Raw genomic sequence first — 26,114 nt, forward strand, 5'->3', positions numbered from 1 at the left:
ACTCACGCAGCACCTCGCCCTGCGTTATACATTCTACCAGGTCGCTCCTCAGTGATTACCCAGCGTCCCTCAGCTAGCGGGCCACCATCCTTGTACCATGAGCACTGCTACTATCAGCTCATACACCTAAAAAACCTCTGGATGCAAGGGAGACCTGCTTTTCCTGGCCCCAGAAGAAGGCTGTCACCCTTTCACAGCCGAAACGTCCCACGTCATTGTGTCTTGAAACTACATCATAGAGACCAATGACCTACATCATCCTTACCACCTTCAGTGTTGACGTCGCCTCTTAGCAGACCCTATTTTTAGGTTTCTTGAAGTAAAACATTGCATTGTACAAAGTACTGGTTGTAAAAGTGTTGACAAATATGAAGTAATATTTTGTAACACAACACTCAGGCAACACAACAGAGTAACAGTATAGTATTGTGGAGATAACACACTGTACTTATCTTACAAATGTGTTCTTTTTTGAAATGTTGGCAGAGTACCTATAAAAAGTCACTTCAGATTTCTGTACAACTTTAAGTATAACAGGCTGCATTTTGTGACTTTTGTGTTAAACATTTGTGTCCTCACTTTACAAAACTCAGCAAGCTGGTGACTACTGCTTATTGTTTATATGTAAGTCTTTCAGCTAGCAAAATTGAATTATCCATGCTGAAATATGTGACCTAAATAAATAAAGGTCTCAATAACTGGTTTTCCAATTCTTCCAGAATTTGGATTTGTACGTTTCCCTCCTATGATACATACTTATGAAGATGTATTTTACTTAATATGGAGATGTGGTATAATTGTGTCTACAGCAAACCATTGTAGTTTAAATGTTTGAGGTCAGGACCACCCCCTGTACTAAATTTAATTCCAGCCTTAACGTCCTGCCCGACCACAGGCTATCCCTCAGGTTACAAAAGCACGCTGTGTTAGACTGTCACGAGTGGTATGTCTAATTCAGGATCTCGAGACGAGCCCCCAATCTGTAAGTGATTTCAATCCGACACTTCACCTAAGTCAACGCCTAGCGTGTAATGCATAACTGAAATCCTTATTTATTTGTGTCTAAAAGTTATTTTATTCTGAACGATGTACCACTCATATCACACCCCTCTCCTGGAACCCCCCTGGTCACACTGAACCAGGAATCAGGCTGGTTTGCAAAGTTAAAATATTTATTTATTTAGTTATAAATTAATCACTCTATGTTTAATGGGTACACAATGATCACCAATGGGGTGATGTAACACTAAGCAATCTCTTTAATGCACAAGGAGCAATAGTGAGCAAATCAATTCAGCACAGAAATAATACTTTTGGTGTGTTTTTCAGATCAAATAGCAGTGTGGTTACCATTTCCCCCTGCACACCCCTCAACCCCCAAATAAGCAATGTAAAGAGATAGTAGAGAGCACATATTCAGGAATGGCAGAATTCAACACAAAATATCAATCCCAATTTCCCCCAGCAACACAAGAGAAAAACAGAATTGATTGGCAAGCTGTCACAATGGTTTTAAAGTTATCTTGAGAATGGATTGGGTAAAACACTAAATATGATTTAATTGCTGAAATTGTTTAAATTCTAATGGGAGCTGCTTAAGATAGTTACAGACAAACACTAGCAATGATTTAATACTAAGAAGCAATATGAAATCTTAAAACTGAGGCCGGAAGCAAGCAAAAGCTGTTTTACACGTGTCAGAAATTCCCTAAACGAAAATTTGTGGCAATCTTTTCTGTGCGCGATAGTATGAAAATTGAAGAAGTTCTGGATGTTTTAGTGGAGGTTGTTTTTTCGAGATAGGCGCAAGAATGGGAAGCAGGAATCCACTTTAAAATGCCAAAAAGGATTTCTTATACTAGAGGATGACTATGAATAAAGAATACCACACAAGAACACAGCCACTTGATCAAGGCGACTGCTTGCAGTGGAGCTCACCTACTTCAGATGAGAAAGATCAGCGCAGAGATATTTTTAACAATACTAACACAGGAGGAAAGATAGAAGGGATAGGATAGAGAGTTCAGGCAATTCAAAAAGATATCTAACAATGCAAGTTCTGAAGACAAGATAGGATGGATTTAAGATAGGGATTGGACTAAGCTGGGTACATAGGCTAGGAACACAGTTCTATTCTATAGATACTCACTAGATATGTTTTGAACAGAACCGTCAGAATTCTGGTCAGGGATTCTGATCAGGGATTCTGGTCAGGACAGACAGCTGGGCACACCGGATTGGACTGGGTCTGCAATAGCTTTGGTCACAGCTCGGCACAGGACTGGATTGGATCTCTTGGTTCTGATGATAATTATTTTCAGCAGGCAAGCAGTACAGCACAGCATGGCTGTCTATTTCCCCTTAGATTTCTGGGGTTCTGGTTCTGGTATTTTAAAGCCTAGCTGAAAATGGTTCAGCTATGCAATGAGCCTTTCTGCTTTTCCAAGTTTCTGGAGTCTGTAGCAAGTAAGATGGATGGTTCTGCTGCAGGGTGCTCCGCCAGCAATCGCTTAGTGGGTGAATCTGTGTCTTTTTCTGAGTGCTGAGCTGTCTCTATTTATGCTTATGATAAAGGGGTGTGTGTGCTGGTTTATCCTAAGCAGCCCCTTGGACAGGGATTGTTCAGGGTCTCCTCTCTTCCTCTCAGCGTGTTATCTTTATGATGTGGGTTTATGAGGTCTAGAGTCCACCCCTAGCCTCTTGAACACAAAATCTCCTTTGGTACAATACATATTTCTATGTGTGCAACCTCTATAACAAACATATATACAGATTACATATTTAGTGTAGCAGATACTCCTCCAAACCCCGTCGCTGTAAGATGTTGTGTCTGCTTTTTGCAGAATGTTGCCCTTTTTATCTTGAAAACAATGTCCAATTTAGGAACAAATTTCTACAAATGTGCGCATTGAATATGGGCATAAGTGTATGAAGTTTCATGCTTCTATCAAAAATACATTTTGTGTAATATCACATTTTCCGCCGTTTCTTCCTAGAACATGTCACAGAGTTCCGGCGCCTTTTAAAATGTGCAGCCAATATTTACTTTAACAATGCTGTTATTTTGTGTTTTTGACAATTTTACACAGTACGTTATCAGTCTTTTTAAAATGTGTCTTTGGTCCTTGTTAAGCAACAAATGGTTGTTTGTCTCTGCCTCCTTCTATCTCCCTGCAGTTCAGAAGCAGTCTCCTCCCAGTTCCTCCTGGGCTCAGGTCATTTTACAACCCTTCACACTTGGCAGTTCCTGTAGCTGGAGGATGTCGATTGTCTCCTTCCCACTGCAGTCCAAATTCTCCTCCTACCCTATAATCATCATGTAGGTGTGATTTCCCGGTGGAGGGAAGCAGACGGTAGAGTCCCTTCCTCTGTGGGGGGAAGCTGTTAAACTGGTTTGGTTGCTTTTAGTCAGGCTTAAATTCAAAAGTTAATTCTGTTGCATTCTTTTCTTTGCTTAAAACAAACTTTCAATTTCAAACGATCAGCTAGGACACTTATTCCAGATTCTAAACCCTGGGACTAAACAGTTACAACATAGCTTACTCTCAGTAACAGGCCACTTAGTTTTCAACCATTTGATTTCAGCTTGTACAAGTTTAAGGTTTATCATGCAGGCTTCTGACAGCTGTCATTCAGGCGGCCGAGGGTACTGTGCCCAGATGTTGACAGATTCCACAGGCAGGCAACTTTTGCTGTGGATGTTTCTTTGATAAATTCAGCTTTCCAGGACATTGTAAGTTCACAATGATTTCTTGAACTAAGTGAATTGTATCACCCAGCAAGAATATTGGATGTTTGAGGGTGTTTTGTAGCTGCATTCTACAGTTTCAGCAACCAAGACAAAAGGATTTAAAAGCAAGATTTTTGATTTCTTTCAGCAAAGCACTGCTCTTCCCTTTGTGCTCCATTTCTACTTGTTGTGAAGCCCAGTGACATGTTTCAGGAGTGAGATCTCTGTTCCACCACTGACAACATGCATGGTAGATTGGGCAGCCATCTTTTTGTGTTGCAAAGCACTATTTTCGAAGGTTTTGGTGCGCCTAAGGGTTTTGCAGCCATTTTGATATTTCTGGCACCATCAGAACACAGGAATGCCGCATGGCAGACCAAAAGTGGGTTAAGACATCCCACAGGCCCAGCTCTAGCGAGGGGGCAGGGGGTTCAGGCCCCCGCAAGGCCAACCTCTGCCCCCCTAGAGAGTAGGCCATGCCAGTGAGACCTGAAGGAATATGGGTTGGGGGTGGATTTCACTCTACACATGAAGCAGCAACCTCAGAGATATCATTTTGAGAGGCTGAACTGCAGGAGGTTGGCCAGGATTTGTTTTCATACCCTAAATAATGATGTTGCACCTGGATGCCTATGGGCTTTGGCGCTCTAGAATTATATAGCAATAGAAATGGAAATGTATGCCTCACAGCCATGAAATGACCTGGGAGATACAGGGCCATTCACACCTATACGTGAGGTAGCACCCTTGTTCAAGCTGGCTGCCTACAACTATTTTTTTTTTGATAGGATGGAGATAAAATGTGAGGAGAAACACACATCCTATGGGTGTATTTGGTCATTTACCCACTCAATGACTAGCCATGGCTATGTTAGAGCCCATGGCATTACCACCAACTACCTGCCTCTCTCCACCAAAATATAACCTTTCTGGAACTCTTTGAGCAAGCTCTATCACAAAGTAACACCAAACATGTTGCTATATAGGGCCTGCCGTGTTATATCTAAGCATTCTTTTAGTGTTTACTTACTTAATTGGCACTGTAAATGTGCTCCTGGTATGATAAAAACAACTCATAATGTGTGTCTTCAGCCATTTGATTTTATAAGCAATATCTTTGTCAATACCTCTGCCTGAAGTACTGTCTTAAACAAGCAATTGCAAAGCCAACAATGTTTGCTTGTTTATAGGTATTAGACATTTGCCAGGCAATGCCATCATATGCCCAGGTACCCACACCATTTTGCAGCTGTTCCCATCTTTTGGCCAGATGGTACCCTTATGGCAGTGCCTGGAAAATGCCTATCCATGCCTAATCAAAAGCCCAAGCTGTTGGCTTTGTCAATGCAATTTGCTTTCAATTTGTCTCCCGAAGTGAACATGTATATGCCCAGATGTGAGTGCCTTGCTTGCTATACCTAGTTAATCAAGCTGCACCTCACTGAGCTGGTCCAACAAGGCCCTATCTGAAAATGATAAGGCTAGGACGGCAAGTATGGACCCGTTTCAGATCTTCTCATGCATACTTAACAGTGGGGCTCTGGCCTAAATAGAATGTATCTTTGTCTGTGTGGAAGCCTAGGCCAGTCTGCCAGAACGTTTAATGATTCAAACTAAGTACCGGCTTGATAAGCTCATACTGTTTGAGTTACTTAACAGAGTTTGCATTCCAACAGAAAACATCATGTGCATTGTAGGTCTTATTTGGTAAGTATAATGTAAATCCTGGGAGCTGGTTGTTTAAGCAGTGCTGGAATCCCTTAAAGAGCACCTTTAAGCCTTTCCTATAATGCTGCGTGCAAAGTATAAAATGGGGTACATCTTTTAAAACTAAAAGGCAATATTTAAATATTTCCTAAAGAATGCAATCAGAGGTGTATTTAACATGTGGACTTTGGACAAATGCCCATGCCCCCTGCTCTGCCTCTCTACCCCAAATACAAACCGCCAGGGCTGCACAGGCCCTCCCACTGAGGTTGTATCTTTTGAACATGTCTCTGAGGCAATTTATTGACAACAGGAAGTGATTAACAGAAAGTAATTAGAGATGAGAAAAGGTAACTGTTAGTGACCATTGCTGAGGCATTTTTTTCTTTAAATTATGTAGGGTTTTAACAAGCTATTTAAGTGTGATTGTTGGGTGATTAGGTTACTGAACAAGGGGTGTGAAACAATGATCTTGTCATGCATTTCATTTCACTTTGTGTCTGTATAATATTTTTTGTAAATTCTCATTAATGTCTATGCTGGGCCCTATATGCTTCGATTCAGGATGAGGAAACAAAGCTACAACCATAGGGGGTCATTTTCCAAGCGAAGTGGAGTGCAAGAAGTGGTGATAAATGCATTTTGTATGATTTGGCATGTGAGGTTGGAGACCAGAGGTCCCGCTACCAAATCAGATTGGTTTTCTACCAGCCTGTATTTTTATGTTGTCAGAAAACCAATGAGTTCCTCTGGGATCCATCTGACATTTCACCTGGTAAAAGCAGGCAGATTCCAAAAGAATCCATTGTGGTTGGCTCCCACAATCGTTAATTGTGGAAGTGATTTACACTTTCCCAGACATGTAGTGGACATGTAAAGAGCAAACATTAATGAATTGCCCCTTTTCCAAAAAGTGCAACCAGGAGTGGTCCCTTCCTGTGCAATTTAGGATTCAAAACAAAATGTCCCTCTTAAGCTTTTCATCACTAGAATACACTGTCAGGTTGATTTATCATTTGACTTGTGCATGTTTAAAGTAATCTGTATAACATTAAGTATTATTGTATGTACTCAAAACCAAACTTCAACCAGATTTGTACCAAGTTGTGATCCTGTACATATCATTTAATTTCACTATGTCATACCTGCTAAAATGAGGTGCCCCTAGAAGTGATCCATTTTGCATTATAAGCTATTCCAAATGCCCCACTCATGGTTTAATAGATCGGTAGCACAAGCATTACAACCCGCCAAGAACACACACACACATCTTTCTTTGAAAATATTAGGCTGCATTTATTGAACAAAATTGTGGTACAGATCTGGGAAGAGATTTTTGCTGGATCACAGATCTGGGCAATCTGGATTGACGCCAACACTTTCTTTAGGGTGCTCCTAGATCCAAACCCAATGGAATTTAGGCCCCCCTTATCACAAACCTGGCCCACCCAGATGAATATTTCTGGAGCCGGGCCTGCTACAACCCCTTCTCCCCATTCTCTATGCATGTAAACCTAATCCTAACCTAACTCGCTTCCTCTTCCTGCGACTCTCCACTCAGCTCGCACAATTTACCATCCCATTTCACCCGACTCACCTTATCCTTCCAACTCTGACAGACCGCCACATCCCCCTATGCAAATAATGAATCGCAGGAAGAACGCTTTGCACTGAATTGCATACAAAACATTATTTTGCTGAGAGCACCAACAGCGTATATCGTCAATTGAAAAAATACCCCAAAGGGAATGTGCATTAAACACGAAACCTGAAAATACATGTCATTGCTATACCACACACATCGCTCCTTACATACATATACAATGAAAACGTACATTGAATGCTTAAAAACATGCAAATGGAATGACACATGAACAAAAAAGCAATAACAAAGCATATTGTCTTTCCCCTTTCTGTAATGGTTTGGCAGGTGGAGAATGATGGTCTGGAGGGTTGCCCAGAGCAATTGCCAGAGGTCTACGATTCATTCTAAATCTTCCAGCCATCACCTCTTTGTTTTGCTTAGTCACCCCGAGTGCCCGAGTGTGGTGGGTATCCCCAGATGTGGGACCCGTGCCTGCTAGATGTAGAAACTCAAGTAACTTCTCACTGATGACGCCCAATAAGGCCTAAACATGGTGGGATGCTTGTGGTCATGTGCAGGAGGGATTTGGACTAGACTGTCCCTTTAAGGGTGGGACTGCACCTGATTTGCATTTGCTCATTGCTCTTTCTGTAATGGCCTTTCAGATGACGAACAGTGGTCTGGAGGGTTGCCCAGAAAAATTGCCAGATGTTTAAGATTAATTCTAATCCTTTCAGCTATCACCTCTTTTTTTAAAAAAAGGGCAACCAGACATAAAGGACACAGAACAAGATCTAACAAGACAATACAACTGCACTGAAGACAAGACTGCAATATTTATTCCATTTCTCCGATGCAAGTGCTGTTGCTGGTCCTTGAAGTTCTTCTGTAAGGCTTGATAGCCCTTTCTTTTTCAGGAATTGACCCTGAGGGTGGAGGGTGGTGAATATTTAGCCTGTTGTTACAAACATGCTAATACCAGATATGTGAGAAGAGGTTAAGGAGTAAGGTCACTAATATTCCCAGACAACTTCAAGCATCTTGATGATCTCTGCTCGTCTTAACCAGATCAGCCATGCACATTGATATTCCTCAGATGTCGGCCAACATGATTAGAGCTGATTTACGCCTGATTCGGGGCTCGAACTTCAATCTCTTTGTTTCTTTTCTGCACCTTTGTTTCCCTTGCCTTTCCCATAAATGGGAAATCATGGAGATTTGAGCTGGTGTCCATCTGAAGTGGACTTGATAGGTTTGCGCAGAGTTCACATTTTGTTAATACCTGCTCCCACAACAGGATGTTAAGCTTTTCATTTTTAGGCATGGTCTTTACTCTGAAGAATGAACAGCAAATTACCTCTGTGCTCGTAGATGGCAGATGCACTATTTGGCGTGGAGCTTCGATGCCGGTTCGTGTTTTTCACTTCACAAGCACGTTTCCCTTTCTCTCAATGTTGAAAAACCTCTTCTGAAGAAAAACGCACAAAGGGGCAGAGGTTGAATTAGAAGCAAACTAAAGGGTGTTACACTCCTCTAACTTTCTGGAGAATCCACCCTACTCACTACCTTCAATTTTGTAACACGGACCACCATTTCTGTAAGGCCGTGCAAATGATGGGTGATTAGAAAGTGGAGGCAGCATAAACCTGCACACTGTAGAGGAAAGAATTGGGGGTCGTTTAGGATGCATTTTGTAACTGTTTCTTTTGTTGATAGTATAGTTGTAAAGCAGAGTGTTCTGGAAAGGAATGGAGGAAGTTCACGACCCAGGCGTGGGGTTTCTATGGGGGGTGATGGTGGGCATGGGCTCAGTGAGGTCTAGGGGCGGGTAGGTGTTCGAGGCAGAGGTGAACATAATTCCACTTCTTTTTTGTACACATTGACCCTTGCATAGGGGTATTCGAGCCGAGAGCAGGGTAGGGGAGTGGGGGGGTCGCTGCCAGGGGAGTGGGGGGGAGGCTGCCATGCAATGTGTCGGCAGGGCTGTTCTTCTCTGTTGTATGCCTTGCATGCTGCAAAGATTGGCTTTAAAAATGAACACAACTACAGTGTGTTCATGTGCAGCGTTAGCTCCATGATCACTATGTTCTACCTCACTACAATTTGAACATTACATTGTGCTTCTGGCGTTGCAATCAAGTTTACACCAATGATAAAAGGTGACCAACAAACATCAAAGTGGCATGTCTTTGTTAAATAGTATACCAAGAGGGAGGGACAAGAAGGGAGGAGGAGTGAGGAGGGTGCTACCCTAAGGGAGGCAATGGCACAGTGCCTCACAGGACAAGACACTTTGTTACTTGAAAACTATAGAAGAATGTATTGTCTGCCATTTGGCTACAGCATCATTAGTTCTAATCCATCATTCTAGACTTGATAACGCGAGGATAGCTTTGCTAAGAAGAGCAGAGTGCACCCTCGCCGCTGGATGCCTTGAAAACTGATCAGTGAACCCGCTGAGCTCTCCAACTTGGCACCACAACGATAATGAAAGCCACTGAGGCAAGCGATCCTACTGACTCGCTTTCCCCACAGCCTAATGGCTGTGCCATCGCTTTCTGGTGGGGACCCAGCTTCTCCGGCTGAACCATTCGACTCCATCGTGTCAACTGCTGACTCCACCAACATCAATCTCCTTCTTATAAAACCTAGGTGTTGTGACGTGAAACATGGCTAGCTCACCTTAAGGAGAGAACCACCTTAAGGGAAGGAGAGGATAGCCAAGGACAGTGGCGGGGGGGAAGAAGGTAGGAAATGGAGGGGCTAGTACAGCCAGGGATCAGAAACCTGGGAAGGGAATAAACGATGGTTCAACAACTCCCTGTCTCCGTGGGTATATGTGACTGGTGCGCAGAGCTCAAGCGAGTGAGGCTCCATTGAAGGGAGGCCATACCAGGCATAACACCGGGTGTTCACCCTCTCTGCCAATATGACCTATGACACTGGTTACAAAGCCAATTCAGGAAGATTAGAGCTGTTGTCACACCTCATAAGGCATCTCCATGGGACCCCCTACAGCATGGCCTGCACCGCCACATTTTCTCACTAATTGATACTGAGTACACTTATGTTCTTTACTTACCAGATTGGTTCTGATCTCCATTTCACATGAAGCACACCATGCAGGATGAAGATGCCTGCCTACCTGCAGCTGCCCTCACCTTCACACACAGCATGATTTATCCGCAAGCCACCTCATTTTGAGCTTCCATTCCCAACTGACAGAGGCACCCAGCAGTCCAACTGGGTGGAGGATTTGGAGAGGTTCATCAAAGCTGTAGGTGACAAAGATGCCACCGACATGGCTGATTTATTCACAAGTTTAGTTGGTAGAGAAGTGAAATTTGTTATCAAGACTGACAGACGTATGCTACTCTGATGGCTGCGGCTAAGAACACATTTGTAGACTAACGCAACAGGGATTATGCAAGGATCAATATGTCCTCCGGCTGCAGAAAAAGTGCTCCATTATCAAATACCTTTTCCGATGAGGATGGGTGTTGTAGAGTGCACCTCCTCCGCATTTCAAAAGCTCCTTCTCAAAAAATTACTGTCACTACACAAAATACTTGACCTGGCCACAGTTTAAGATTGTGGCTGCTACCGTGGAAGCACCCCAAAAATGTGAAACATTAGCTGCACTGATCACAAAATTCCAACTGCAAATAGTGCTAATTCAGCATTAATTATGAAGGTAAAAGAAACCAATAGTTTGACCAAGTAAAACAAAACAAATCCCTCACCGAACAATGCATCAGTATGCATGTAAAACATCAACTTTGTTTTTGTCAAATATACACCAAATAGTACTACAACCTGTGAGAACCCAAAGGGTGCCTCACCTACTAGTCCCCGGAGATCTCTCTATCAGGTGGCCAGGACACGGCCATCACCTTTTGATCAAGACTCTGTGGATGGACAAGTGCGCGAGGATAACCTGGGTGAGGGGTGTTCGGGGATTGGTGGTGAGGCGACCGATGGCGAGATGCAGTATTCCCCCTTTCCTGTATCCCTTACCCCTCCTATTTCTTACGGTTCTCTGATGTCCCAACTCCCCACTTCCTTTCCACACAAACACTAGGCTGAGGAAGAGGGCTAATGAGAGTAACAAAGCTAATCCTAACACATCCCGTTGGACATGTACCGTTAATCGGGTCAGGTAAAGTCAGACACTTGACTTTAATCACATACATCTGATACCCATTTGCTCTCCCCACATGAATCAAAGACAGAACATAGAGACACACTAGGAGCAAGGTGGAACACGAGAAGCAGCAGAACATCCTGGGCGAATGCGAACCTACTGGAGAAAAGCGAACAATCGAGGGATAAGATACAGGGGTGAAAGAAACTAGGAGTTTGCCGCAGGAAGTTGTTGCCCCCAAAGAATTGTAAGAGATATGTGTAGAAGGCCACATTCAAGACAGGAATACTGCATTGCGTTTCAAAGGCACCTGCAACCTCCTCTGGTCAATGACAGAGTTGGGGAAGGCAAGGCTAAGCCTGTGGTATTAACCTTGACCCGTGGATTAAAAGGCAAAGACAAGAAAGAAATACACAAAGCCGGTGAGTTGGAGAGCGACATGAAAGACCAATGTTTGTTAAGGGAAGATTAAAGTTGCAAAAGTATATCGTACAATTGAAGGATGCACGCACGTGGATGAGACACGAAGAAAGGAAGACATGTGGTGAGCTTTATATTACTGATAACTGTAAAGCCTGTGATACAGAGTAGCTCAGTGGTCCGGCAAAAGGAAGTAGCCCACTCAAAAGTCTCAGCAAAAGGTGAAAGGTTTTATTAAAAAGCAAGAAAGTGAATGAAGTTTAAAGAGTGTGATGATCAAGATTCACCCTGGCAAAAGGGGAAGTAGGGAGTGAATATTGAACTCATATGCTTATGAGATTTAACTCCATAGACCAAGAAGCACTGGGGCAAATAACACAAGAGTGCGAGTTTAAGGGAAAGTCAAAGTGGTCCTGAGGAGGTCTATTGTAAAAGCCTCACCCATTTCAAAGTCTATGACATGAGGGAAAGGTCAGAGCCCGACTCAGGGAGACCGGAAGTGAAGTGTGATAAGTTAGGGGAAGAGAACACCTAACAAAGGTGGATAAAGCTTGGGGAAGGGAATCCCAACAAGTGCTGTGAGTGAGAGATCTGAGCTTGACTAAGGGAGGCCTAAGTGAACATTTTACTTTGAAAGGTCTGAAAACGATCGAGGGAGGCCTACATGCACTTTTGGTTGAACTATGAATCCTTTTAATGAACTGTGAAAGAACTTTTGTTCTGTGCTAAACAAATGACTTTAACGTGGAAGGCCAAGGGGGTCTCAGTCCATGTTTTGAACTGCCTTGTTTTGAGAACCTGAGCCAGAGTGTGTAATCCTGTCTACGGGGACCGCCTTACTCCATGTTGTCCAACGTGGGAAGGAGAGCTGACTCAGCGACTTTGATTCTTTGTATTTTCCCACTGATTTTCTTTGCACACATATTCCCCTTTACACACTGCTTGTATTAGAGCTAGGGCAGGCATTCGATTTTGTAGCATAGGCCATTTTGATTTGACAGACTGACTAGGACTGTGTTTTCTTTATTATGTTATGGTTGAGACTACTCCCATTTTAGCTATAGCGCATAGTAGGTGTTTTTCAAACCTCGACAATAAAATAAAGATTTTACAAATTGTACCTTTTGTGTCAGTGTCATACTTGCGATACCATGACTCCCTTACAAACCACAGAGATTGGTACATGTATCTTGTTATTCTACAAATATTTGCTCTAGCCATGCAAACTCTTTTTGATCTTTACTACTCGACGTCCTCCAGCACTCAAAATGTCAGCTCCTTTCTTCCCACCTTCCCTGCCTCCCATCGCAAATGCATTCTATACGTCTTTCACCCACTCCCAACTTCTGAGCATGCTTAAGAAGACGATGCTCACTGAGTGCAGTGCGCCATGCAAGCTGCAGCTTATCATCTCAATTGTATCTGGGAATATCTGCCTAATATCAGCCTAAACATAGTACAGCAGGCACGGAGGGTGCAGAGCCAACACACAGCCCTGTAGCAACGAACAAGTATATAATTTGCAAGATGCACAATGCATAAAGCAGTCCAGGAATATTAGTCACCAGAAACGACAACACGATATGAGACTCCCATTTGTAAGTGGGCCTTTACTAAATGAAAACAAAATAAAAACATAAAAAAATGCACTTTTTCATTTTTGCCTGTATTTGCTTTTTTCAGAATGGTTGTTGGTTCAACACGCACAAAAAGAAATCCCCAGGGCAAATACCATAGCAGGTGAATGACTGAGATGAAGACAATGGGAGGAAAACGAAATAAGTGTGAAGTCTGTAGTTTCAATCCATCAAACGTGTATTTTATAGCGAAAAAGCTTTTACAGCAACAGTAATGTATGTGAAAATGTATGAATTAAGGAACAAGACCTGAGCAGGGCAGGCATTGCCACTTCAGGTGGTAAGGTGGTAATTCCACTGGTCCTAGCCTCATCATTGGCTGGGAGGACGACACCCCCCCCCCACCAGCTCCTAAATACGGAAAACACCTTTATGGTTATAATACATCCTAGAGCATGAGAACGTTGTTCTATCTGGTTCATTTATAACATTATAACAATACCATTTGTGCAATAAGGAACAAACTAAAATTTAAACAAATGGTCAGGGTGTTCCATATAGGGATTGAGTGGGGCTCACAATCTCCTGGAATTGCAGGCTCTCTATATGTAATTTGCAACAGCAAAGGTACTTCTGTGTGGGTCAGAATTAAGATCCCACAGCAGGGGATAACTTGACATTTCTTATCGCTTCAGCAAACATGAGGTGCTTGATCATCTGTTTCACAATTGCTTCTAGTTGGGGAATACAGAAATAATCATGATTTCCAGTGTTGTACTGTCACAACTACAACCCAGATCTGATACCTCACCAGCCCTAAAATGGCTGGTGATCATGTTCAAAGTTAAGATCCACAGTATCAATTGTAGATAAAGGGGCCTCATCTCCAAGCTGAGCGTCAGGCATAGGGGGTTCACAAACACCAGAATAGACTTGAAGGAGTAATACAACTTCTCTCTGGGGTTACAATATGACAACACTTGCTTCAAATTAAAAATAAACTCTTTAAAGGCCCTTTAAATATCCCTATAAGATGCTGGATATGGTTTGGCGAATCCCATATACCATTCTGACATAGCCTTAACAGTGATTCCCTACCATAGTTAAACCAGTGTAGGGCATCAGATCCTGAAAGGCCATTAATCTAAATAAGATGGTCCCTGAATGTTGAGGACTGATCTTGAGCCTAAATAATAAGCCAGAGGCACAGGAGTATTGGCTTGGTCTCTTTACGGGCACTCTAAACTCCCATCTCCTCTCTCAAAAGGACATTGGGCCTACTATTGGGGAACAATACCAGACTTGAAGAGGATATTTTCTGCAATCTCTACCTGACCTAGATCACAACAACCCCAGCGAGCAATGCCATAGAAAGTTCTTGCCAGTGCAATGGCCTGGTAAGTGGCTATCACAATAGACACATTTCTAGCATCGATTTTCTTGTAGAATCTTCTTATCCTTCAAGCCCATTGCAACAGTAAGGAGATTCCTTTGGAGTCCCAGTCTCAGGTAATCAAATGTGGCAACCTCCTCAACCCACACCTTTCGATAAACTACCTGGTGATCGAGTAGACTTCTTGATCCCTAGATCATCAACTTGCTCTTGCTGGTGTGGATAAGCAAGCTTTTGGCCTTACAGTAAGAGACAAAGTCTCCCAGGATGTTTATGGTGCAGTTTTCATTCCAGCAAAGAGGGCCACTTCATCCACAAAGAGGAGGACTGGGACTTCCTATGAGCTCATCTTTGGAACTGCAAACAATCATTCTTCAACGTTATCATTAAAGATATTGAAGAGGATTGGTATCAGAACACAGGACTGCCTCACACCCTTCCCACACATATACCTACTTGTCACTAGGTCACATGTCCAAATGTCAGCCTATCCTGGGTTCCCTCATGAAGTACCACCAGAAGGTTGATGAGCACCTTCACGGAATGTAACAAAAGGCCCCTATCTAAGGTACCAAACTAAGCCTTTAAGTCAACAAAAGCCATGCCTAGATGGCCATTCTTAATCTTCACATTTTTCATATCAAGGAGGATTCTGTAATAAATAAGATAGCAAAATACTTCAGACACTCAAAGACAGCTCTTGTCCCACTAATTTACACCTATCTTTATATTTTTTAATTCTAGTGGGACTATAATAACCTACAACGACTGTTCCAGGGCCACACTTAAGATATCCCTACTAAAGGATGACCGAGAATATGCAGTGCAGAAGTGAACACAGTTACGCATTTGTTTCCTGGAGGAGGCGGGGCTACAGCGGTGCACGTGACCTATCACGTGACACAGGCCGCCTTCATAAGATCGAGGCTGCCACCCTCGCGGCGTTAAGCCCGAGGGAGTAAAGCACATCGGCTGTTGTGCGGCTGTTAGGCGCTGGTGGTGCTGGAGGGTGACTGTGGAGACAAAATCATCTTCGATCCCCCCAGAAAACCCTGCAAAGTCCCACATAATATGCAAATCCAATACATCACGGTACACGAGCAGAACATACAGAGTATCGTGCTGAGCCGCAGTCAGCGGTAGGCAGCCAGCTACCAGGAAGACTCCTGCCCATGGATACCCGTTCATTAACTCGCCTCAAAACAAAACAGACCCTGAGCGAAATTGGGTGTGACTTACCCTCGAATCAGATGTCTATTGATTCAGACTCCACTCCCCCAACAGCTGCCCTCAGGGACAATAATAAGTCCAACAACCCAGGAGGAAAACTAGTGGGAAATGCGATCAGCACTTTGAGTTCAAACCAGGATTGCCGATTGGCCTCATCCCTCTTGCCAAATGCTCCCCTTGAACTCACCATCATTGTGCCTCCACTAGCATCAGCGCTTTCTCCCTCAACTCCGGGCTGTGATGCTGCACAAAATGGATTGTGCCCTGTGGAGAGTCGCCCCTCACCTGCTGCGTCCATGGATGAGGCCATCTTAGCCTTTGACTCCCAAGTAATTGTGAGAAACGTATTGGAACAGCCTCACGCCAGAGAGGCGACAAGCGGTGATCGAAACGGTTGTCCAGATGTCCAACGAGACCAGCCAAATGCGGGTCTCCTTGAGAGAACCGCAAACTTACCTGAATCCACCCACTCAAATACAGAACTTGCACCTGTGTTAAATACCGATTGCGTGGAACACACTTGCAAAACACATTTCGATGCTGCATGCAAGATACTACATCCACGCTGTCCACCAGTAGAGAGTAACGAGGATGGCGAAGAGTTGTTTTATTCCCCTTTTGAGGTGTCGGATGCCGAGCTCTTAAACTCGGATCCTTTACGCACCCAACAAAATCCTAAAATGTTACGATTTCATTTTCGCAATAAGGATGGGGCTCAATCTGCTGCCATTACAACTCCCCGCAGTATGTCTCAGAACAGTCATCCTCTGATTAATCAACTTACAAACAATATACCAGTTAATTTAAGTACAGGAAACAGCTTTAAACCAGCATACAGCAACAAAGAGAACACGCCAGCAAACTCCATTCATTTTACTCCCTCTACAAGACCATTAAACACTGCAACTGATTCATCTGGTCGGGAGGCCCGACTTACACAAAGGCTACAAGCCGACTTCGATTTAATGAAAGCAAAACTGTCTGAAAGTTACCCTGAAGGAAAACACGATAATGGGACAAAAAATCAGACAAAGTCAGTTTTGGGGTCACCTCCCAATGTTGAATCAGGAACTACAAACTACCAACAAAAATCTAGTCCTCAAGAAAACGAAAAACATACACTGGTCATCTCACCGAAACGGGAGAGAGGTGTTGCTAGTCCACATCAGCCCCATGTACTGAAAAATGTTCGAGCTGAGAAAGTGAGTGAGACTATGCTCAGACCAAAGCTTGCGACAAACAAAAGTGGTGAGAACGCACCAAAGTGCTCGACCCCCTGTTACGCTCATAAACTTGTATCCGCCGATGCAGGTCGAGAGAAACAACGCCTACCATTCCAAGCAGACGGAATATAATGGTCACTACAAGCCAAAATTGCCTAATCCAATGGACTCATTCTCCGAAGCAAAAGCAAATCTTTCGGTCGCTGCAGCAATACAAATACATAACAACGTGCTAGCAGCAACGTCTCAGGCTTTAATACCCTTCATAAAGTTATACGAAAGCATGAATGAACTACTTCATAATAACGGTGCTATCATTGGTCACCTGTCAGAAAAAGTATCTCTGCTGGAACATAACTTTAATCTGCAGTTGGAACAACGAACAAAAGATCAATCGGAAATGGAAGACGGCCTTAGAAAAATAGTCCTGCTGATCGGAAAAAATTCAATTGAAGCAAAGACACAAATGGATGACCTGTCGACATTCATGCAAAAATCTCTTCTGCACCCAAGTCTAGCCCCAACAAAATTGTTTACTCCGGAAAGTGGAATTTGTCAACACATAAACTCGGGCGACACAGCTGTACTGCCAATAACACTCCCTGGGAAAACAGTCCAGGTGAACGTGCAAGGTGTTACTTATCCCCAAGCAAAAGCTGAAGCAAATGCACTAAAGCAGGTGTCAAAAATGAAAGAAACAAGCTCTAAACCTGACATTCCTGCGAAACCTCAATCCTGCTTAGTGGAGGGCTCTCAATTGCCAAATGAAAGCGAAGCACCGCAAAATCTAAAAGGAAAAGTCCCTCCTAGCATCTGGGATCTCCCCCCAGCAGCTCCTAGTTGCTCAAATCTAAAGGCTTCTTTCGGGATTTTTCACGGGGGCGCAAAAACCCTCCAAACTGTTAAGACTCCAAGCTCCACACAAAATAGAAAACCAGGAGGTCCTCCAAGTAGTGATCCACACAACAAAAAGAAAGAAAAGACAAGATTTATAACGGTCGCAAAACAATTTCCAATCTCAAAGAAATTCATTAGAAATCTAACAACGCCTCCAAAATCTAAAATCTTTGTCCGTGACAACACGTCAGGAAAATTGCTAAAGAGTCAATCTCTATTTCGGACCCCGGTCTCTAGCAGAGAAAACTGCAAAAAAAAAAAAGAAGAAGAAAAAGCAGCCAACCCTCCTTCCCTGAAGAAAATTGCGCAAAATCATGTGACTAAGTCATCAAAACCAAATCCAAACAAGCGCAGGAGGGTTGTCTCGGATTCTGGCAGTGACTCATCCATAAATGATCTGAAGGAACTTTGTAACCTGTCCACTTACTCACACGATGTGAGTGGGGAAGGCGGCCATATCCCTGATGACAACACGTCGAACATTGATAAGACCCCCCTTGAGCCTCACATCCAACCATACAACAACCCTTGGAAAACGAAAGAAAACCAAACACGTTTGCCAACAAAACTGAGTGAGAAATGCACACCAGTTGCAAGAAAGTCTGACAGTAAAATGTTCGGGGGAAAACGTCTTAACTTAAACATCAGTGCGGAAAAGTTAGTCACAGTTCTAAATCCAAAGCGTACAATTGCTCAGAATCATAAATTCAGGGATACAAGAAGAAAACGCACCACTGTGGAGCAACATCGTGTCATAACAGCAAAGAAAATCAAACTGACCAACGTATTGGCTGACGACTCCGATGTAAATTTGAATCGTGGCAATGTCATGCGCCTTTTGCATTCAGTCCCTTCTCTAAGGACAATTTCATCCGACGACATCCAGATTGTCGAATACTACTCTGAAGAAAGACTCGACTGCGTATTACTACATGTCAACTCACATGCAGTTAGAAGATCTATGATGGGGGCAAGAGAAGACATATTACGGCTTGGCTTTGAAATTCTTGAATATCTTGAATCAGCCAAACAGCACAGAGATAACCTATCTGAGGAACATGAACAAAAAACCATCCTGAGTCATCGGCGTGAGCAGATTCGAAGGCATCTAAATTCAAACCTGATACCTGCTAAGACCAACAAGACCTCACAACATGACACGAAAAAATACTAACTAGATAATGGTGGGTCAGAGGCCGTAAATACCCTGATCTCATGGAATACCAGAGGATTCGGCCACTTATACAACAACTTTCCAGTGGGCCTCGAGGACAACTTCATAATATGCCTTCAAGAGACCTGGATGCGACAGCTTCCTGTAAAAGACGGCTACCACATACTAATAAACCCTGCAAGCAAAAATGCGAGAGGTCGTCCGTCTTCAGGATTATTGACACTGATAAAAATAGGAACAGGTTGGGAAGTGGCAGATACATCGAATCCAAATGGCCATGTACAGGCAACTTTACTCGTAAGAAAAACCAGCGATTCTAGAAAAGACCTCTGCTCACCTCAACATCTTTTGCTAGTTAATGTATATTGGAACCCTGCAAAGATCTCGGCTGGGGCTTTTATCCACTCAATAACAACAACAATCGACACAAATCTAAGGAATTGTGACAATCTGTGGATAATTGTGTGCGGTGATTTAAATACATCTTGGTTTAATAGCAACCATTTGGACTTCAATCATCGCTGCAATAAGGATCCAAAGGATTCTTCTAAAAGAACAAGATGGCAGGAGGCTATGGAAGCCAGAGATTGTACCATGTTAAACGGCAATGTCCCGGGTGACACTCCGCCACAAATTACGTGGATGAACATGGGAATAAAGAAAACACTGGATTACATCTGGGTTTCAAATAACCTGATGCCGACAATCACCAATTTGCAGATCACGCCAACGAAGAACAGCGACCATTTTCCGTTGAAAATGCACTGGCAACCCCACTGTAAGCATCTAAGCGGCACGGCATGCACCCACTTAGAGGTGAACGCCAGCCGCAATAGACTTCGGATGTCCTCAAAACAGATACAATACCTCACTGCCGACTTTCAATCAAGAAATGAGGCATCGACAGTCTTCACCGATTATCCTGCCATTCTCCTAACTGTGGCCAGCTCCCAATCAAGCAAGAACACGTCAATGTCTAAACATAAACACACATGGAGCGTATCTCAGAATAATGAGAAGAAGAAACTGAGGAAAGATCTGAAAGAACTAAGAGCAGAGAGTAGTGTTAATAGAGTAGCAAAAATCAAACATCGAAAACAATTATATCGAAACTGGACAAAAGCTTTTGCCCTCCAACGTGACCAAGAACGTGGCGAGGAAATGTTGTCCTTGATAAGATCTCAGAACACCAGAGACATTTGGAGAATTTTAAATATGGACCAGCCAAATCAAGCTGTAATCATGGCAAACGGTATACCCGAGGCGGCTTGGGCAGTGCATTTTAGAAACGTCTTCTCGTCCACTAGCAATGTGTTGGTGGACGAGAAAAACGGTGGAAAGGTGCCCTGGGATACTGCAGAGACCGCAGAGACCATACATGGCGCCATATCAAAGTTAAAAAATTCCTGAGCAGCTGGTCCGGATGGTATATCGAACATCATGCTTAAACAACATCCCCAAGAATGGGCAAAGTTCATAGCCGATCTATTCGTGACAATAACCTCCTCCAGGACAATTCCATCATCCTGGTTGGAGGCCATCATTGTCCCGATCTACAAAAAGGGCAACAGAGACGTACCTACAAATTATCGCCCTATCGCGTTATTGGACACCATCGGGAAAGTCTTTGCCTCGCTTCTACAAGAAAAGATCTCAGCTTGGGCACGCCGCTGCGGTTTAAACGATGTACGTCAAACTGGCTTTACAAAGGGAGTGGGCACTGAAAACAACCTTGCTATACTTAATCTACTAAAGTTGGAAGCCCTGAGAAGTAAGGGAAAATTGTTTTTTGCATTTATAGACCTGCAACAAGCTTTCGACGGAATCAACCGAGAAAAACTCTGGGGAAAATTGAATAAATGGAATTGTCCTCCAAACATACTAAATCCCATAAAAGCCTTACACGAATCAACATCAGTAAGAATAAGGTTGAACGAAGGTGGTGTTCTTTCTGAAGCAATTCCAACGAAAAAGGGAGTGAAGCAAGGATGCCCTCTTGCTGCGGAACTCTTCAAATTATACATTGCAGATGTGTCAGATGCGCTAACAAATACTCACTGCTTCCCTCCCAAACTCAATGGCACTCCCGTGAGCTACTTGATCTACGCCGATGACTTTGTCCTAGTTGACAAAACGCAAATAGGGCTACAGAGGCTACTAAATGCATTGAACATCTATATGACGGACAACGACCTAAAAATTAATGTTGATAAAACAAAAATTCTGAAATTAGGACACGCGAGGGCCAGAAAAACAAGAAATTCAAATGGATTCTAAACAACGTTCCGATTGAGGAAGTGACCTCAATCCGATACTTGGGCATTCCATTCTCTATGTCTATAAGAGAATGGAGCTGGGTGTCCGAACTCGAAAAAAGAATAAAAACCTTGTCCCTACAAGGTGCAAAGATACACTCGCAATTCGGAAAATTCTCCCTGATTCCAGTACGCACCTTCTACCAACAAAAAGTGATACCATCCGTGACGTTTGGTGCTGAGACAGGTTGGAACATCGACTTTAAGATCTGGTCTAAACTTGAAGGCCTATTCTGGCGTCGGGTGTTGAGATTACCCAAATACCTGTCAGTATCAGTAATTCGCCATGAATTGGGACTCGAACCAATGTATGGAGCTGTCATTTGGAAATCAATGACTTTACTACGAAAGATGTCGTTAGAGAAGGTTGAGCCAGCATTCAAACTGTTCAACTCACAAAAAAACTTAAATTCAAACACCCTACAGGAAGTATGGGCCAAAAAAGTCAAATCAATTATGCAAGCCGCAAATATCAACATGGAGATGCTGATAGAACGACCCCAAAACGCAAAAAAAAAACTGAGACGTCAGCTCTGGATCGACAACACGGAAAAACTCAATGAACTAAAGACTGTAATAGATCTGAGTATGACTCCGAACAAATTAGACTGCTTACCGAAATACCTGAGCACATTCCCGTCTCGCCATCATAGAGATGCCTTTTTGCGTCTAAGAACAAACCTCCATAAAACCAGACAAATGTGCTTTCTTCGACACATCGACAACGTAAAAGACCCCTCATGCAGGTTTTGTCGAAATCACTCAGAATCACTAAAACATCTTCTGACTGATTGTCACGCATTGAAGGACACAAGGTCTCTCCACCTACGCAAGTTCGCCCCTCAAACGGATTGCATGGAAGAACTGTGGCTCAAAATTTTAAGCGGGACCTCAGATCACTTGACTTGTGCAGTCATAAACTTTCTGGAGCAAACTATAAACTCATGAACCAACGACTTGTCCGCTCTATTGCAGAAGCGAAGCGACTGAGGAAGAAAGTTGTAATAAAAGTTTGTAAGAAACTAGAAATTGCAAAAAAAAAAAAAAAAAAAAAAGTAACAAGCTTTGTTTCACTGATTAAGTTGTATTCTAAGGCCTGAGAAGTGGGCACTAGGTGATGGCTCATGTCCTATTGCACGTAATGGAAATGATACACTAGTGGCAGTGGTCTGTATCATGTAAGTAGGCTAGCTGAATTGTACAGTTGTCAAATGGTACTATAAGAGCATACCCATGTACCTGACAATGCATTTTGATGAATGAGGCTCATTATGTAACACCCCAGAAGAACATAGAGGTTTTTGTGCCATGGGGCAATATTTTTGAGAATGGGGATACAGTGGTAGTTTTCCTGTCCTTTCCGCACAGCTGTATGCAAGTAAAAGCTGTCTACCTTTGCTTCCTGAGGTTGCTTATTAGATTACTTGTAGACAGGTTTGGGTTTTGACAATTTTGGTGCAGACACACCTTGACTTCACCATGCCCAACTGAGGTGGTTAAAGGAGTAGCAGCCTGCCTATCATTTAAGCCCTGTGTGCAAACAAAGGTTAAAAAAGTTGCCTTATTGAAACCACTGTGAACAGTTTCAAAGGCGGGCTTCCCATGAAGGTTGGTGTTTCTTCTTGGGCTGTGCGAATCCCTGCATCTTTTTATCTAAGGTACAGAATGAGTAGATACAGATATGGTTAAACAAGTTGAGACGTTTTAATTATTTAGGGAAGATAACTAGAGGGAAGAAGATAAACACACCGCTGAATACATATTGTGCAGATTTAGGATCTTAGTTAGGCGAGAAAAAATGTGAAAAGGTAGCTGAGGGTGGAGCTATAGAAGATAAGATGCAGAGGACAGGAGTCTTTAGGGGAAACATAATATTGTTCATTCAACTCTGTCCTACAGTGGCAGAACAAAAGAAATTAAGTGAGTTGCTATAGGCTGACGTTTGATTAAAGGGATATTCAGAACATGTAAAAGTTGGAATCTCTTTGGATTGTAGAGAAATCTTTACAAGAATGTGCTAAGTATGTGAAACAGACACATGCAAGAAAGTATTGTGTCGTCAGTACCTAGCTACTGCAAGAGTATATGTTCAAAGTAATTGACAGGGCCAAAATAAATCTTTCCAATTATGATCAAGTATCCAGCAACAGTTTTATTAAATCAAAAACAGTCAATCTGGGGTGTAAACACAGACAATTTATAAAGAGTAAAACTTGAATTAAGGTCTACATTATATCTTATTTCTTCTTTACAGGACTAAGAATCAGCATGACAAAATAGAAACCTATGGAGACAAATTATACATTGTTGACAGTAGTTTGATTGCAAAAAGAAATTCAATCGTTTCCCTTCTTCAAAGTGACAATTACAGTGTGTGAATATTGAAAAGGAAGTTTCTTTAAATGCTACATGTATGAGTGAAACAGTAACTTTGGCCTAGAAATCATTATTGCATGCTTCCCCCATCAGCTACAGACAATTCTAAATAAACCAGGCCTTGCAAGTAAAACAAATGCTACTCATTAATAGCCTCCATTTGTTGTGGGCTCAACCAAATTATTCCCTAAAATAGAGTGTTGTTCTGAAAATGAAAAGCCTGTTGTTCTGTTTGCCTCAAGTAATCAAACATTCTCATCATCCAGGTTCTTCCAGAAGGTTGAAACTCACACTTACTCATGCTTAAAGCATGCCATTATGACATTAAATTGGTATAATTAGTTGAGAATCTGAGGTCTGTGTCAACATTTGGCTGAAGCAACTGTACTTCAAAGAACCCTGTGACAAAGTATCTCATGACAGAAAGGCTTCTCAGGGGTCATAAACTGCCCAGCTATGACCCCCAATGGAACAAACACCAAATGGCCTGGCCCGGAATTTGGAAATTCCATTGAGAATGTGTTGAACCTGCTACATGCAAAGGAAAATAACTGCCTACTTACATTTTATGAATACAATAACATGTATAGCTTGTGATAGGAATATTGTAACTACTCACTTACAAAACATTGTTGAGGGTAAACAACTCTATCAGCTGTATGTAAAACAATGTTTTCAATATTTGTTTAATCATGCAAATTAGACCAATGTAGACATTTCTGCACAGAAACATTGCACGTTAGTTGTTTATACATCCTAGCATCCGTGCCGGTTAAGCCATTATTCTGAGATGGGAATATGATATTTGTGTACAAGTATCAGAGAGTAAAACACAAATATCTGTCTCACACACACACACCACATGTCATGCCAAAACCTCACATAGGACATGAAAGAAACAACTCACAGGAAGCGTAATATCCTCAAACTCACCACCACACCGCCCAACCTTCATCACAGATCTCCTATTCCTCTTGACTAGGTGTACCATCTGGTAATCCCCTTTCAGATTTGTCACACCACACCTCCCAAGCAAAACCATTGGAAATCAAGCAATGAAGCCTTCAGATCCTTCAAGAACTTCCCAGTGGAGGCTCACATGGAAGAACTCACATGGGATGATGTACCTCTGATGAACCAGGACTGCAACTCACCCCTCACGAATTCAACACCATCCTCACAAACATCATCAACCACTATACACCAATGAAAGAGCCCACCCTCAAGTCTAAACCTTCACCACCCTGGTACACACAAGAACTCAACCTCAAGAAATGACCAAATAGGAAAAGAATCAGTAAAAATCCTGTAGCGCATCTGACCTTGCCCTGCACAAGGAACTCTGTGCTAAACACATTTGACTGATCTGCACATCCGAGGTCAACTACTACTAAAACACCATAGTCAAGGTCAAAAATGAAAGCAGAGTCCTCTTCAAAGTCATCAAGCACTGCATCAACCCACTTGCTGACCCATGGCACACTACATCGAAAGATCCACTGCCATCAACTCTTTCTTCATCAACAAGATCAACATGATCCGCCAACACATAGACACCTACACCACAAGTGACAGCGCACTACACATTCCACCTCCTATCTCTCCAAACCACAACTACCTGGACAACTTTCAAGATGCTAACTATGGAAGACCTTACTGCCAATTTAGCATCCTCAAGGCCAAATCACATGCAGGTGACTTCCTCCCTGCCTCCTTATTAAAGACCTTTCCGACTGAAGCATTCCTCCCTTTCCTGACAATCATCAGAAGCTTGCTAACTTAAGGCACTTTTCCTCGACCCTCAAGACTGGACAAATCCTCCCATGTCTTAATAAAACCACACTGGTCCATGACAATCTCAGCAATTGCTGCCCGATTACCACCTTCCCTTTCTAGGCAAGATCCTTCAGAAAGTAGTAGCCAAACAACTCCTCCAAAACTTTGAAGTTAATAACATCCTTCAGTCCTTCCAATCTGACTTCGGACCCAGATGCAGAACAGAAAAAGCTATCATCAAGGTGATCAACAATGCCCCTAAAATCCTCGATTATGGCCATCCTTGCATCCTGGTTCTCCTTGATTTCTCAGCAGCATTTGACCCATTGACCACCAGACACTCAGCGACAATCTACATTGCTGCACAGGGATCAGCAAGATTGTCCTCAGCTTGTTCAAATCCTACCTTGTGAACCACCAACAGTTTGTACAAATGGATTCTTCCAGATCACCAACTCTGTCCATCACCTGTGGAGTACCACAAGGATCCATCCTGACGCCTGTTATCTTCAATGTTTACAGGGGACCGCAAGGAGCTCTCCATGCTCCACACAAAACCCACATTCA

Source organism: Ambystoma mexicanum, chromosome 2q (genome assembly GCF_040938575.1).
Source record: "Ambystoma mexicanum isolate Mex_15411 chromosome 2q, UKY_AmexF1_1, whole genome shotgun sequence".
In the NCBI taxonomy this organism is placed as follows: Eukaryota; Metazoa; Chordata; class Amphibia; order Caudata; family Ambystomatidae; genus Ambystoma; species Ambystoma mexicanum.